This window comes from Hibiscus syriacus, unplaced genomic scaffold (genome assembly GCF_006381635.1).
Source record: "Hibiscus syriacus cultivar Baekdansim isolate YM2019G1 unplaced genomic scaffold, ASM638163v2 tig00109945_pilon, whole genome shotgun sequence".
In the NCBI taxonomy this organism is placed as follows: Eukaryota; Viridiplantae; Streptophyta; class Magnoliopsida; order Malvales; family Malvaceae; genus Hibiscus; species Hibiscus syriacus.
Window position 1 is genome coordinate 2,029,410 of NW_024062535.1, and position 13,873 is coordinate 2,043,282.

General features: G+C 32.3%; 1 non-coding gene across 1 annotated transcript; it reads right to left on the bottom strand.

The window, feature by feature from the left end:
• Positions 1-2,108: 2,108 nt before the first annotated feature.
• On the bottom strand, positions 2,109-2,215 carry LOC120210966. The gene has a single exon (XR_005524549.1). It is a non-coding gene; the product is annotated as a small nucleolar RNA R71 (small nucleolar RNA).
• Positions 2,216-13,873: the final 11,658 nt, after the last annotated feature.

Genomic DNA, 13,873 nt, shown 5'->3' on the forward strand with positions numbered 1-13,873 from the left:
TAATGTGAGATGAAAATAAAATTTTGAAATATGTATGAATGAAAAGAACATGATATGTTTGTTATATCTGATGTTGATTTACATGATTTTTGATAAAATCATTAGATGATGATTTTCAGGTTTCCGAAAAGGAAATCACCTTGAATTGCTCTGTTTTAAATTTTAATGATTTATATTTTTTCTATTTCAAGTTTATTATGACATTTTATGTTTTATCTCACCTTAGTTGTGTTATTGTCACACCAAGTTATACTTATCACGTGATGATTTTCATGCATAAGTAATTCTCCAAGAGAGTTATATTTATTAACCTTTTTCTCCTAGGTTTAGCTTGAACTTGAGCATGCTTAGGAGCATTTTAGGATTAAAATTACTTGGTTCTACACATTTTGCATTATAGGAGCATTGTGGGTTGCTAAGGGCTAAAATCATTTTTTTCTGTTGAAAACTATTACACTAATGCCGCAACATTGCAGGAAATGTTGATCGAATGATGTAAAAGTTGTCTAATCTCCATGCTATTGGGAGAACATTCTAGATTGGTACAGTTTGCTCGAGCAACTGTTATTTGGTTGTATATCGCTTGAATTGTGGACATTTTTTATTGGGAGATGAAATTCCCATCCAAGCTATAAAAAAGAAGTACTTGAGCACAAAAAATGTGATGTTCAAGAGCCTTTTCAAGTCCCAATTCTCCACGTTAAATCTCCAACGTATGGAAGCCTAAGTCTTCTTCCATGGATTGTTATAGCACAAGGGAAGCTTGATGGGTAGCTTCAACGGTTAGTGGATCTTCATTAGAGGCCTTCCATTGAGAGAGTAACTGATTTAAAAGCTTAAACCTTTGTTGGATGATATTTCGAATTTTATATTTTATGTTTACTTTGATACTCATTTTATGAGCTTAGATCTTTATGATTGTGGGTAGAAGTACTTATAATTAAATATATAGTATTTTTTATTAAATCTAGAAATAGTTTCATTTCATTTGCTATATACCTTTGTGATTATTGGTGTTGCTGAGTAGCATAGTGTATGCTGAAAAGCATGCAACTAATTGATTAGTGTTCTTAATATATTCAGCCTTTAAGATACGAAACTGGTGAAAATAGTTCAAGAGGTTTTAATCAATGTTGGTCGCTTAAATTGAGTGTTGAATGTTTGCATGCGATTTAAAGTTTATAATATTATATCCATCGATTTGATAGTTGACCACGTGCTTCCTGGAATAATGTAGTATGAACTGGTGTTTTCTTTTATTGATTTAACATATTCTCTTTAGCATCTTGTATATTTGATAAATTATATTCCTACAAACTCAAATGAGAACACTCTACTCCCTTTAGGTTTGACATTTGTAGAATTAACTGGTACCACTTTATTACTTGAGTGATTTGTAAACTTACATTAAATGCTATAGCATCTTACATAGCATCAAGTTTTTGGCACCGTTGTCGGGGAGCCTCGGTTTGATTTAGAGTTCTTTTAATTTTGTTTACTTGTTTGTTTTTTCTGTAGGTATTCTTCGTTTATGTTTTTATTTCTAGTATATGCCCTAAAGCGAAGATGACTTGGAGTCATTTTATATAGAGAATGAAAGATAATTTCAGAGATGTCATCGTGAAGCTGCTATCGATGTATGAGGGAATTGTATTTTACCCCCGCTACATAATGGAGAAAATGATGAACTGACAGCTAGTATTGGAGCTGGGCAACCATATCAAAATTTTGATGATCATAATCACCCTATTCGTGAGCATGTGGTGTAGACCTTAGATGATTTACATCCAAGCATCGTGAGGCCAGTTGTTAATGTTGTGAATTTTGAATTAAAATAGTTATGTTCCAAAGTTAACAATCCATGGGATAGTATGGAGGATACTTTTTTGAAGATCCTACAGCTCATTTGAGAGTGTTTATGGAGGTATATGATTCTTTTATTCAGCAAGGTATTCTAGAGGAGGTATTAAAGTTGAAGCTCTTTTCATATTCCTTGCATGATAAAGCATGAGTTTGGTTAAGCTCATTGTCACCAAGTGCTATAGCATCTTGGAATGAATTAGCATAAAAATTCCTATTGCCGTTCAATCCACCTAAACACGAATGCTAAGCTTTGAAATGATTTAACTTCATTCAAACAATTGGAAGATGAAAGTTTGTATGAAACATGGGAAATATTTAAAGATTTGTAGCGGAAATGTCCTATACATGGATTCCCACATTGGACTCAATTGGAGATGTTTTATAATAGGTTGAATATACAGACTCGTATAGTGGTGGATGCTTTAGCAAATGGAGCTTTGCTAGATAGGACATATAATGAAGCATATGATATTTTAGAAATAATCTCCACAAATAATTTTCAATACCCTAATACGCGTAACATATTTGGTTGGTGTGGTACTGTAGCAGAAAACTTTGAAGCTTTAACTCCATAGCATTTCAAATTTCAACATTGACTTAAACAGTGAAAATATTACACAAACCATGACAAATATATGAAGTCAAAGCCACAACTCTTATCACTTGGGTATATTGTGATGGTGACCGTGATTTTGATGAATGCCCTCAAAATCCAGAATATATCTATTATGTGCAAAATTATCAAAGTAATGATAATGTGTTTGGCAATGCATATAATCCAAATTTAAAAATCATCCAAATCTTTATTAGAGAAGCCACAATGTTACCAATCCATGTTAATAGTAATATCAATATCAACATTATTCTTAGTAGCATCAAATAACGCAACCATAGGCACATCAGTCTGTCACTCAACCACAGCAAAAGAAGAATTATCAAAGTCAATCTTCTAGACAAACTTTAACCTTAACCCCTTTTGAAGCCAAGATGAGAGAATATATGGTGAGCCAATCTACCTCATTAAAGGCTATAGAGAATCAGATGAGGTAAATAGCTAATGCTCTAAATAGTCAATTGCCATGATCGATTCCTAATGACACTGAGAATCCTAAGCAAAATGGTAAGGATTATTGCAAGGCCATTACCACAAGAAGTGGAATTCATATTAGGGAACCAATTGACGAACCAAAGGGAAAATAATGATGTAACATATAAATGTGGTAAAGAGAAAAGTAAATAAGTTAAGCCTAACTTCTATGAGAGTCGGTTCACAGCACCAAACGCATGCCAAAGTAGTAATACATAATCATTTTTAATAGCAACCCTTGTTGCACCTTAAGCTCCCCTGACTTCAATGCCTCCACAACAACAGCCAAAAATGCCTCTACCATTTCCACAGTGCTTCAAGAAGACAAATTAAGACCACCAATACAATGCTTTTATTGATATTTATCACCAATTCACAATTAACATTCCATTGATTGATGTTTTAGAGAAAAACTCAAACTATATCAAATTCATGAAGAAAATTCTTTCGAAGAAACAAACACTTGGTGAGTTTGAGACAGTTGCTCTTACCAAAGGTTGTAGCGCTATGGCTACAAGTATATTGCCACCAAAACTTACGGATCCAAGGAGTTTTACTATTCCTTCTAAAATTGGTGACAATTTTGTAGGTAAAGGTTTATGTGATATGGGTGATAGTATGAATTTAATTCCATTGATAATCTTTAGGATATTTGGGAGCGGTAAAGCGAGCCCACTATGATTACTTTGCAACATGTTGATCGATCTACCGTGCATCCTAGTGGTATTATGGAGAATATGCTTGTGCGAGTGGATAAGTGTATTTTTTCATGCGGAATTCATCATTTTGGATTGTGAAAAGGACAAAGATGGTCCAACTATTCTTGGCCACCCATTCCTTCCTATAGGTCGAGCTTTGATTGATGTTGAAAAAGGGATAATTAAGTATGCACTTGAACGATAAGCATAATACTTTTAATGTTTTGAGTAATGTTTCTAATATAAATGACAACGTTGATTTTTTTTCACTTGATGTGATTGATCTTTTTACACGTGAACATTTGGAAATGTGCTATAGCGTTGATACAACTTCACGTGATTTAATAACATTCGAGGAATTTTTGAGTGATGAAGAAGATGAATGTTGTAACAAGTATCTATAGAGCATTGAACCTTAGTAAATGAATGATCATATTCTTCAAGCACCAGAGCCATCTATTAAAGAACACCAAAGTTTGCATCAAAACATCTACCAGAGAATTTGAAATATGCATATATTTAAGAAAATGAGGCACTACCAGACATTCTGGCAGCACAACTTACAACATCACAAGAAGGCCAACTGATTATGTATTGAAGCATCATAAGAAGGCTATTGCTGGAGCATTCTTGATAAAAAAAGAATTTACCCATCATTTTGTATGCATAAAATCCTTTTGGAGGAACCTAAAAGAATCCTAATCGAACATCAACGATGATTAAATTCTATCATGAAGGAAGTGGTGAGAAAAGAGATTATCAAATGGTTGGACGTTGGGAATATATACCCCATTTCAGACAACAATTGGGTTAGCCCTATGCAATATTTTCCAAATTAGTTTTTCCTGTGAAAATGCCACTTTATGGTAATGAAAGGTGTAGTGCCAGATCATCAAATTTTAAGATGTGGCATTGAAGTGGATAAAGCCAAAGTGGGGGTTATTGAAAAGTTTCCAACACCTACCAATGTCAAGGCAATTCGAATCTTTCTTGGTCATGTTGGTTTCTATAGAATGTTTATTAAAGATTTCTCTTGAATTGCTAAGCCACTGTGTTCATTGTTAGACCAAAATAAGAAGTTCATTATTGATGAATAAGTGCTTCAATCTATCGAGACAATAAATAAAAAGTTAAAGTAAACCCCTGTTATTATGGATCCTGATTGGAATTTGCCCTTTGAATCAATGTGAGATCCTAGAGATTTTGTTGTAGGTGTAGTATTGGGTAACGAAAGCTTTGCATTCGACAAATTTCGTTCATATCTTGTGGGTACAAAAGTGATTGTCTATACTGATCATTCGATGCTGAAGAATTTGTTTTCCAAGAAGGATAGAAAACCTCGTTTGATTCGATGAGTGCGTTTACTCCACGAATTTAATATTAAGATTCAGGATAAAAAGAGATTTAAAATTAAATGGGTTATCATTTATCTATATTGGAATCTGGCAGCGAAGATGGAAACATTATCATAATTCTAGATGAATTACCTAATTAGGGTTTGCTAACCGCTATAACATTACTCTGGTATGATGATTTTGCCAACTATCTCGTTAGTGGGATGATACTACATGATCTTAATTATCAAGGTCGAAGGAAATTCATGAGGAATATGAAGAAATTTCATTGGGAGGAGCCATATGTATTTAAACAATGCAATGATCAAGTTATGTGGCGATGTATCCCTCAATGTGAACAACAACTCATCCTACAACATAGTTATAGTCCCCCCATATGAAGGACATTTTGGTGGTATGCATACAATAGTGAAAGTGCTTTAATGTGGATATTATTGGCCATCATTTTTTAAAGATGCCAATGAGTTTGTAAAGCATTGTGATTACTGCTAGCGAACAGGGAATATTTCTCAATGAAATGAAATGCCAATGCAACATATCTTGGAAATTGAGCTATTTGATGTGTGGGGATTAGACTTTATGGGCTCATAACCTTCTTCAAGTGGGACCTTTTTATTTTAGTTTCTCTTGACTCTATGTCCAAAAGGGTGGGAGTTGTAGCATTGTTTTGCGATTCTTACACAAAAATATTTTCACTCATTTTAGAACTCCTCTTACTTTTATCAGTGATGGAGGATCTCAATTTATTGGTCATCAGATTACCAGAGCATTGAATAGATATGGAGTGAAGTTTAAGATTGCAACAACATTTCATCCAAAATCCAATGCTCAAGATGAAGTGTTTAATCAATAAATGAAGCAAATTTTTGAAAAAGTGGTGAACCTTCTAGGAAAGATTGGTCGCAACACCTTTAAGAAGCATTATGGGTTTATAGGACAACCTTTAAGACGCAGTTAGGAAGGTCCCTTTATCATATTGTTTATGGAAAAGTTTGTCATTTACCGGTGGAGCTGGAGAATAAAGCTATATGGGCATTAAAGGGGTTGGACTTTGATCTAGATATTGCAGGCGAAAAACAAATGTTGGAGCTTAATAAGTTAGAGGAACTCTAAAATAATGCATATGAGAGTTCACACATTTACAAAGATAAGAGTAACAAGTGGCATGATCAGAACATTTTGCCAAGGGAATTCATTGCTGGACAACAAGTACTGTTATTTAATTCCAGACTAAAGTTATTCCTTGGGAAATTATGTTCTCGTTGGTCAGGCCCTGTTGAAGTTCTCGAATTTTTCCCTCATGGTGCAATATTATTGAACAATTTAGTGGATGAAAGGACATTTAATTGTCAATGAGAAGTATTTAAAGCATTATTACCAGCCCTAAAATCGCTTCAATCATCCCACGTGACCCTCATTATTTTTTAATTTTTTACTCTTTTGAATAAGTCAAAAAATTTTTACATTTATTTTTTAGGACTTTCTTTTTTATTATTTTTTGGTTATTGTTGAGTTTTTTTTTTCATTCAATCATTCTCAGTTAGCTCTTTCATGATACGCAACTCTTCAAATTCTTATTTACTTCATTGTTATACTAAAGCCACAATATTACAAGGTTAACCAGCTAAGTTCTTACGCTAAAACTACGTATGAGTTCTTTACCATTTACCCCTCTTATATGTTTCATTGTCCACTTTACCATATCATAATTGCCCATTTAAATTTTATCCTTATCCCTCCATAGTAAGCCTTCAAAACTTCAAAATAATTTTTATTCCCTTTTTCATGCAACCTTTTAACTACAATTTGCTTTACCTTCTTCTTCATGATTCTAAAACCCTTATTGCCCTCTCCTTCATTTTGCTCATATATCTACATACTGGTATCGCCCCTAAAAAGAATGTGAGCTTAAAGCAGTCTGGTTGTATGCCTACTCTGCTTCCTGTTATATATGTGCCACAACAACTCGCTCTATCGGAGGAAGTAACTAGATTCATGGATAATGAGTAGGGACAACGTTATAACGAGGACTTCAATGGTCGAGATTTCTATTATGAGTAAGGATTTGATTTAACAACATAAGTGGATCCTCGAATCTTCAACTATATTTCTCTAATGGTTACACAACGAGGTTGGGGAAAGTTTTGTGAACATCAATAAATAATAGTTTGGGAATTTTACAATATCTCACCAACCATACCAAGTATTAGTTTTTTTCGATAAAAGATGGTCCATTGGTAGAAAAACCAATTAATAGCTTGTTCGGTATTGCTGAGTAGCCATGTGAACATTTAGTTTTCGTGGAAAACTTAATTGAGGCATAATTGAAGTAGGTTGGGTGCGATGTTTGCATACCGATCATTCTTGGACGAGAACTGTAACACCCATAACCCGTATAATTATACCTATATAGATTATAGATATCGCCTGAATTTCTAAAAACATTTTCCAATTCAAAAGTGATTGAAAAATTTTATTTTCTTAAAATGGTACTGATAATATAAAAATATCATATCACATCAAACTATCACCTACTATTCAAAACATATATTAATATGGATTTATCCTATCCATATTGAAACATAGTAAAACAGTTTAGTTTAGTAATTACAAACTAGTTGTAATATAATTTAACAGAGCAACTAGGATATTGATAAGTACATGCCACAAACAAAGTCAAAATTTCATCATAGGATGTCTTACTGATACTGTTGTATATTCCTTGATGCTTGGAGTGCTATGTACTCTTTACTCTACTCTTGGCTTTTTACCTACGCGTGAAAATCATCACACGCTAAATATACACTTAGTGAGGCAATTAAAAACAATAAATAGTGTAATACAACTCATGCATAAAATTTAATGTCATATACCCACCTTGTACACCATAGTGTTTTGTATTGTGTCTTCGCTATACACTTTGAGGCCTGCACTATGTGCCTTCTCTATGCACTCTAGTTCTACCTAATATGCATATGCTAGACTCTATGGCATGCCATTAATACCACTGATCCTCAATAACATACTTGGGCATATAGTCTATTTTATTTGATCTATCCATGGCAAAGTATATTATCATAATTTAACAATGGGGCAGTTCATACCCAAAATAACATTCATGGTCAAATATCACATTATTCATGATCAATGCACTATAATTTCACATTGTGACATATCAATGTCTTATTGAAGTTATAAAAAATGAAATAATATCATGATGATATAAACAAGGTCGACTTATCGCAAGTCTTCCTGATGATGTATAAAACATCTATATACATGATGTATAAAACATCTACATAACATGTCATGCATGTATTGCACTCACCTTGACACTTTATATATCCAAAATATGTGCCTCACTATGATCCGCAAGTTATAAAAAATGAAATAATATCATGATGATATAAACAAGGTCGACTTATCGCAAGTCTTCCTGATGATGTATAAAACATCTATATACATGATGTATAAAACATCTACATAACATGTCATGCATGTATTGCACTCACCTTGACACTTTATATATCCAAAATATGTGCCTCACTATGATCCGCAATAAACCATTTTATACTTGACTTGCTTCGATCACAAATCAATCACGATCTGTATAAATCACAAATTCATAACAATACATATGTTAGTAATGTACTAACATAAACACATCCCTAAAACAAAATCCATAAGATACTTGAAACTCATTTTCTACCAAAATACTTAACACTTAATAATTCCTTTTAACATTAACACCAACTTTTCCAATTTACACAAAATGGTCCTTCACCATTTTATCAATTACATTCTTAATACCAAAATTCCAGCTTTGAAATTACTATTCAAATGCCTTTACAAAGGCATAATTACATTTAAGTGCCCCAACTATGTGAATGTTGTACTTAAATTACTAATCTTTTCGAACTTCCAAAATAGTCATATTTCACATCTAAACACTCATTTCAATTCCAAAACAGTAATTTCTAGTATAGTACATCAACTATTAAACAATTATACAATCATTCATAACTTTTCAAAAATTTCCAAATTGATCCCTTAACTTTTCAAAAATTACAAAATGGTCCCCAAATTTTTCTAAGGCTTGTAGAATATTTCCTACATCATTTCCATACCTTATAATTTTCCATAATTTTTCTCGCTCAAATACATCATAACCGAATTCTTTATCCTTTAAAAACTATGTTTTCATGATTTTGCTCGATTTTTGATTCAATTCAAGCATGAAATCAACTTTCAATCAACCTTATAAAATCTTTACAATCAAATCCCTAATCAAATCTCATCAGAACACAAAATTTCTCCAACTTAAAATTTGGCCGAATTTTAAAGAATAATTTCTAGGAAGATTGAACATGTTTTAAACATAAATCAAACTTGAAAATGAATCTACAACCTCAAAAACATCAAGATTCATCATCAATTTCATGAACCCTATCATGAACATAAACCCTTAGATTTGGGATCTTTGAATCCCAACAATATTAGCAAGCAATATTGGTATCAAATGATATCGTTTTCGCGTAGAACAATTTTATATTTCACGGCATAACCCGAAATCTAAAGAAAATTACTCAAAAATGGAAAAAAAAAATTTCTTACCTTTGGGAGGAACTCACGGCAGTGCTACTGAAATGAAGAAATATCCTTGATAATTCTTCATATTTCTTTATCAAATAATGAATTAAAAATTCATTAAACGCTAAATTATCAAATTACCCTTAAAATTAAAATATCCATACTAATTTACCCTTAATGAACTTGATATTTACCTTAATACCAACCCACATGAACTTTATCATCTTCCATAGTCAAACATGAAAAAAATATTTTCCCACTTTACCGTTTTGCCCATGCAATTTCCAAAAATCACAATCTTATCACTTTAATCCAACTATCCAAATTAAACATGAAATTAAATCTTAAATTCCAAAGATTTATATTATTTATCAACATTTAAAAATGTGAAAATAATATATATTTTCTTTATTTTCGAGGCCAAATTGTAACTTTTTAAAATTACCATTTTGGTCACCAAACTTTAAAAATTTATAATTTGATCACTCACTAAATCCATTTATGGAATAACATTCTTTTTGGAAAAATTACAACTTCATTCCTTAAACTTTTTCCAATTTTTACTTTGACCATCAAACTTTCAAAATTTGCATTTTGGTCATTATCCAAATTTTTGGGGTATTACAAGAACACCAACGAGGGCTCGTACCATTAAACGATTGGATCTACATCAAGATGTAAGGGTATTGTTCATTTTTCTTAGAATTCGCTTAACGCCAACCATGCATTATTCCACAATTATTATGGATTGTATTTTACTTATTCATTATATTTTGATGAGGGGAAAATCAATGTGGGTAAAATCATTTTTGCTAAAATATTTGCTTATACCCATAAAACCTCAAGCTATTTGTAATTTTCATTGTTAAACATTTCACTATGCTATCAAGAACAAGTGGTTGGTCTATCTTATGATAGATTATAAAAAATAAAAGCACATCACCCCTGCTGATGTGAGGCAAACACTGTTGAAAGATGAGAAAGATTAAAATAATGTTCATGTCGAACCATTTGTTCCCATTGCCACAACACAATTCTCGCCTATGGATGATCGAACCTTAGAGGGTCTAAAAATAGTTATAGTATTTGTTAATGCTGAGTTAGATCAGGTTACAATGTTTTTGAACTATTCCTTTTAGAATTAATCCTAGATGCACAACTCCCAAGTTCGGTATTGGGAGTACGCACAGAAAATAGACCTACCAACCAAGACTATGTTAATAAAGATATTTACAGATGCTGTCAGCGAAGATATTAGAACCCTTGATGTAACCAACAATTCCTGATTCTGACCATTGTTCAGCTAACACTAAAAGGAAGATAAGTTTGAGAAAACTACTGAAGTTTTACCATCGGATGAGGAAATTACAAGCGAAAGAAGAGCATGTGAGAAACGGCCAGTTACAAGGTAAGGCTATGGATGGAGTTAATGCTCCAGTAGAGCAAGTGGCAGCTTAGTTGCTAAATTTAAATGACACATCTGAAGGAGAAACAATTATTGTTGATGAACCAAAGTTAGATGCAGCGATGGTAATTCATAATGTCAAAAGGGGAAGGGCTCAATGAAAGCAAAAACAAAAGCAAAGCGTCTTCGCCAAAATGTTCTTAGCCTGCGCAAAAGCCTGAGGAAACCCACTTAGGGAAGTCTTACTTCTCTTCCTCCTATTTTAGTTTAGTTTATTTATTTTTCTTATGTTGTTGTTAGTATTGCATGTATTAGGGACAATGTATCCATTATGTTTAGGGGTGTATTGTGATGTTAAACATTGCATTTAGGAATAGTTTCATATGTAGAATCGCATGGGTAATGCCATAGAATAATTTTAAATAAATTAATGAAGTTGTTAAAGGAATTTTAAAGATTCCAAATGATGATTATTACCTGAGATGAAATGCTATAGAGAATGTTGTAGATTATTTTTGAAACTAGGATCCTTAGAATTTTCTTTTAAAACTTAGGTGTATGTTCTGAATACTAAGAGAATTTAGAAAATTTCAAGTAGTAAATCTCTTATCTGTATTAGATGCTATAGTAGTTTTTCAATCTAAGAGAGAGAGAAGTTTTTAGGAAATAAGTTGGGTTATGCTGGTAATAGCTCCAACATAGTGAGAGAAATAAGTTGGAATTCCAACATTGGTGAGGAAATATTGTTGTACTATTGAATACATTTAACAAAGTTGGTGCGAATTTTTCTAACGTAGCTAAGTATTGTTTGGATACACATATGTTACACAAACTACACTCTGAGGATTTTGATAAGAAGAAATCGCAGCATTAGTTTAGGGCTGAAGAAGAAACTTTTATGCTTGGTTAATTTCTTAAAGGCATTATGTGGTATTGTTGTTCATATATTTCATGCATATTTTTCTTGAGGACAAGCAAACACCTAGGTTTGGGAGTGTGATAACTCTCTAAAAAAGTTATATTTAGTAGTCTTTTTCACCTAGGTTTACCTTGAACATAAGCATGCTTAGGAGCATTATAGGTGCATTGTGGGTTACTAGGAGCTAAAATCAATTTTTGTTGTTGAAAACTATTACACCGTTGTCGCATCATTGCTGGAAATGCTGATTGGAATCTGTAGCTATCGTCTAAGCTCCAAACTATTGGGAGAACCTTTTGGCTTAGGATAACTAGTTCGGCCAGCTGTCATTTGTTTGTATATTACTTGAAACATGGACATTTTCTATTTTGAGATGAAATTCCCATCCAAGCTATAAAAGTGGAGTACTTGAGCATAAAAATGTCACGTTCAAGAGCCTTTTCAAGTTCCTAATTCTCAACGTTAAAATTCAATGCATGAATGCCTAAGTCATCTGCTAGGGATTGTTGTAGCACAAGGGAAACTTGCCAGGTACCTTAAACGATCAACAAATATTCATTCAATGCCTTATATTAAGAGATAGAGTGATTTGAATGCTTAAACCTTTATTGGATGATATTTTGAATTTTATATTTTGTGTTTACTTTGATACTCATTTTATGAGCTTAGTTCTTTATTATTGTGGGTAGAGTACTTATAGTTAAATATATAGTATTATATTTAAATATAAAAATAGTGTCATTCAATTTTCTATATACCTTTGTGAGCATTGTTACTGCTGAGTAGCAGAGTGTATACTAAAAATCATGCAACTAATTGATTAGTGTTGTTAATATCTTGAGCCTTTGAGATATGAAAGTTGTTAAAGTAGTTTAAGAGGTTTTAATCAATGCTGATTGCATAAATTGAGTATTGGATCTTTGCATGAGATTTGAAGTTCATAATATTGTATCCAACTATTTGATAGCTGACCATGTATTTCCTGGAATGATGTAGCATCAACTAATGTTTTCTTTTATTGATTTAGCATATTCTCTTTAGAATCTCGTATACTTGATAAATCATATTCCTGCAAACTCTAATCATAACACTCTGCTCCTTGTGGGTTTGACATCCGTAGTATCAATTGCTACCAATTTATTACTTGTGCAATACATATACTTGTATTAAGTGCTATAGCATTTTACGTAGCATTAGGTTGAGATAAAGAAAAAAGCATAAGTATGGAGCATAGAGAGCATTCAGTAAGACACCTTTTACTCTTTAGTGGCATGTATATAAATAATGTTTTGAGTTACTCTATATTAACTTATAATGGTTAATAGTATGTATATTTTAAAGGGTAATTAAATAATTTTCAAATTAAGCAGTGTTTAGGCAATTTTATATAGTTTATGAAACATTACTAAAATGCCAAATTTCTGCAAAAATTGGATTTGTTTTAGATGATAAATTATTATTTTATGAGTTTACGCAATTAACAAAATAGTTTAAAACTTGTTTAAGGATTGTTTTGTGATAAAGCAAAAATTTTAAACATATATGTTCAACGAATGTATGTACTGTTGATGTAACATTCTTAAACTAATATTTTGATACATATACGGGTTATGGGTGTTACAATGATGTTCAACAACAGATGTTCCATATTGTCCTATAGATTGTAACATTTAGAACATAATCGGTTTTAACTCAAATTTTGCAGCATTAATCATTGGCCTCACAATGCCTGGATGTAGATAATTTAGCTTTACACCACATGCTCGTGAATAGGACAATTTTGATCATCCAAATTTTTATATGGATGTCCAGCTCCAATGCCAACTAGCAACTCACCATTTTCTCCTTTCTGCAATAGAGGTAAAATACCATTCCCTCGTCCAATTATATTTGTTTTGTTCTAGGCATCTTCATGGTGACTTCTCCTAAATGTCCCTCTAATATCTGGATCAAATG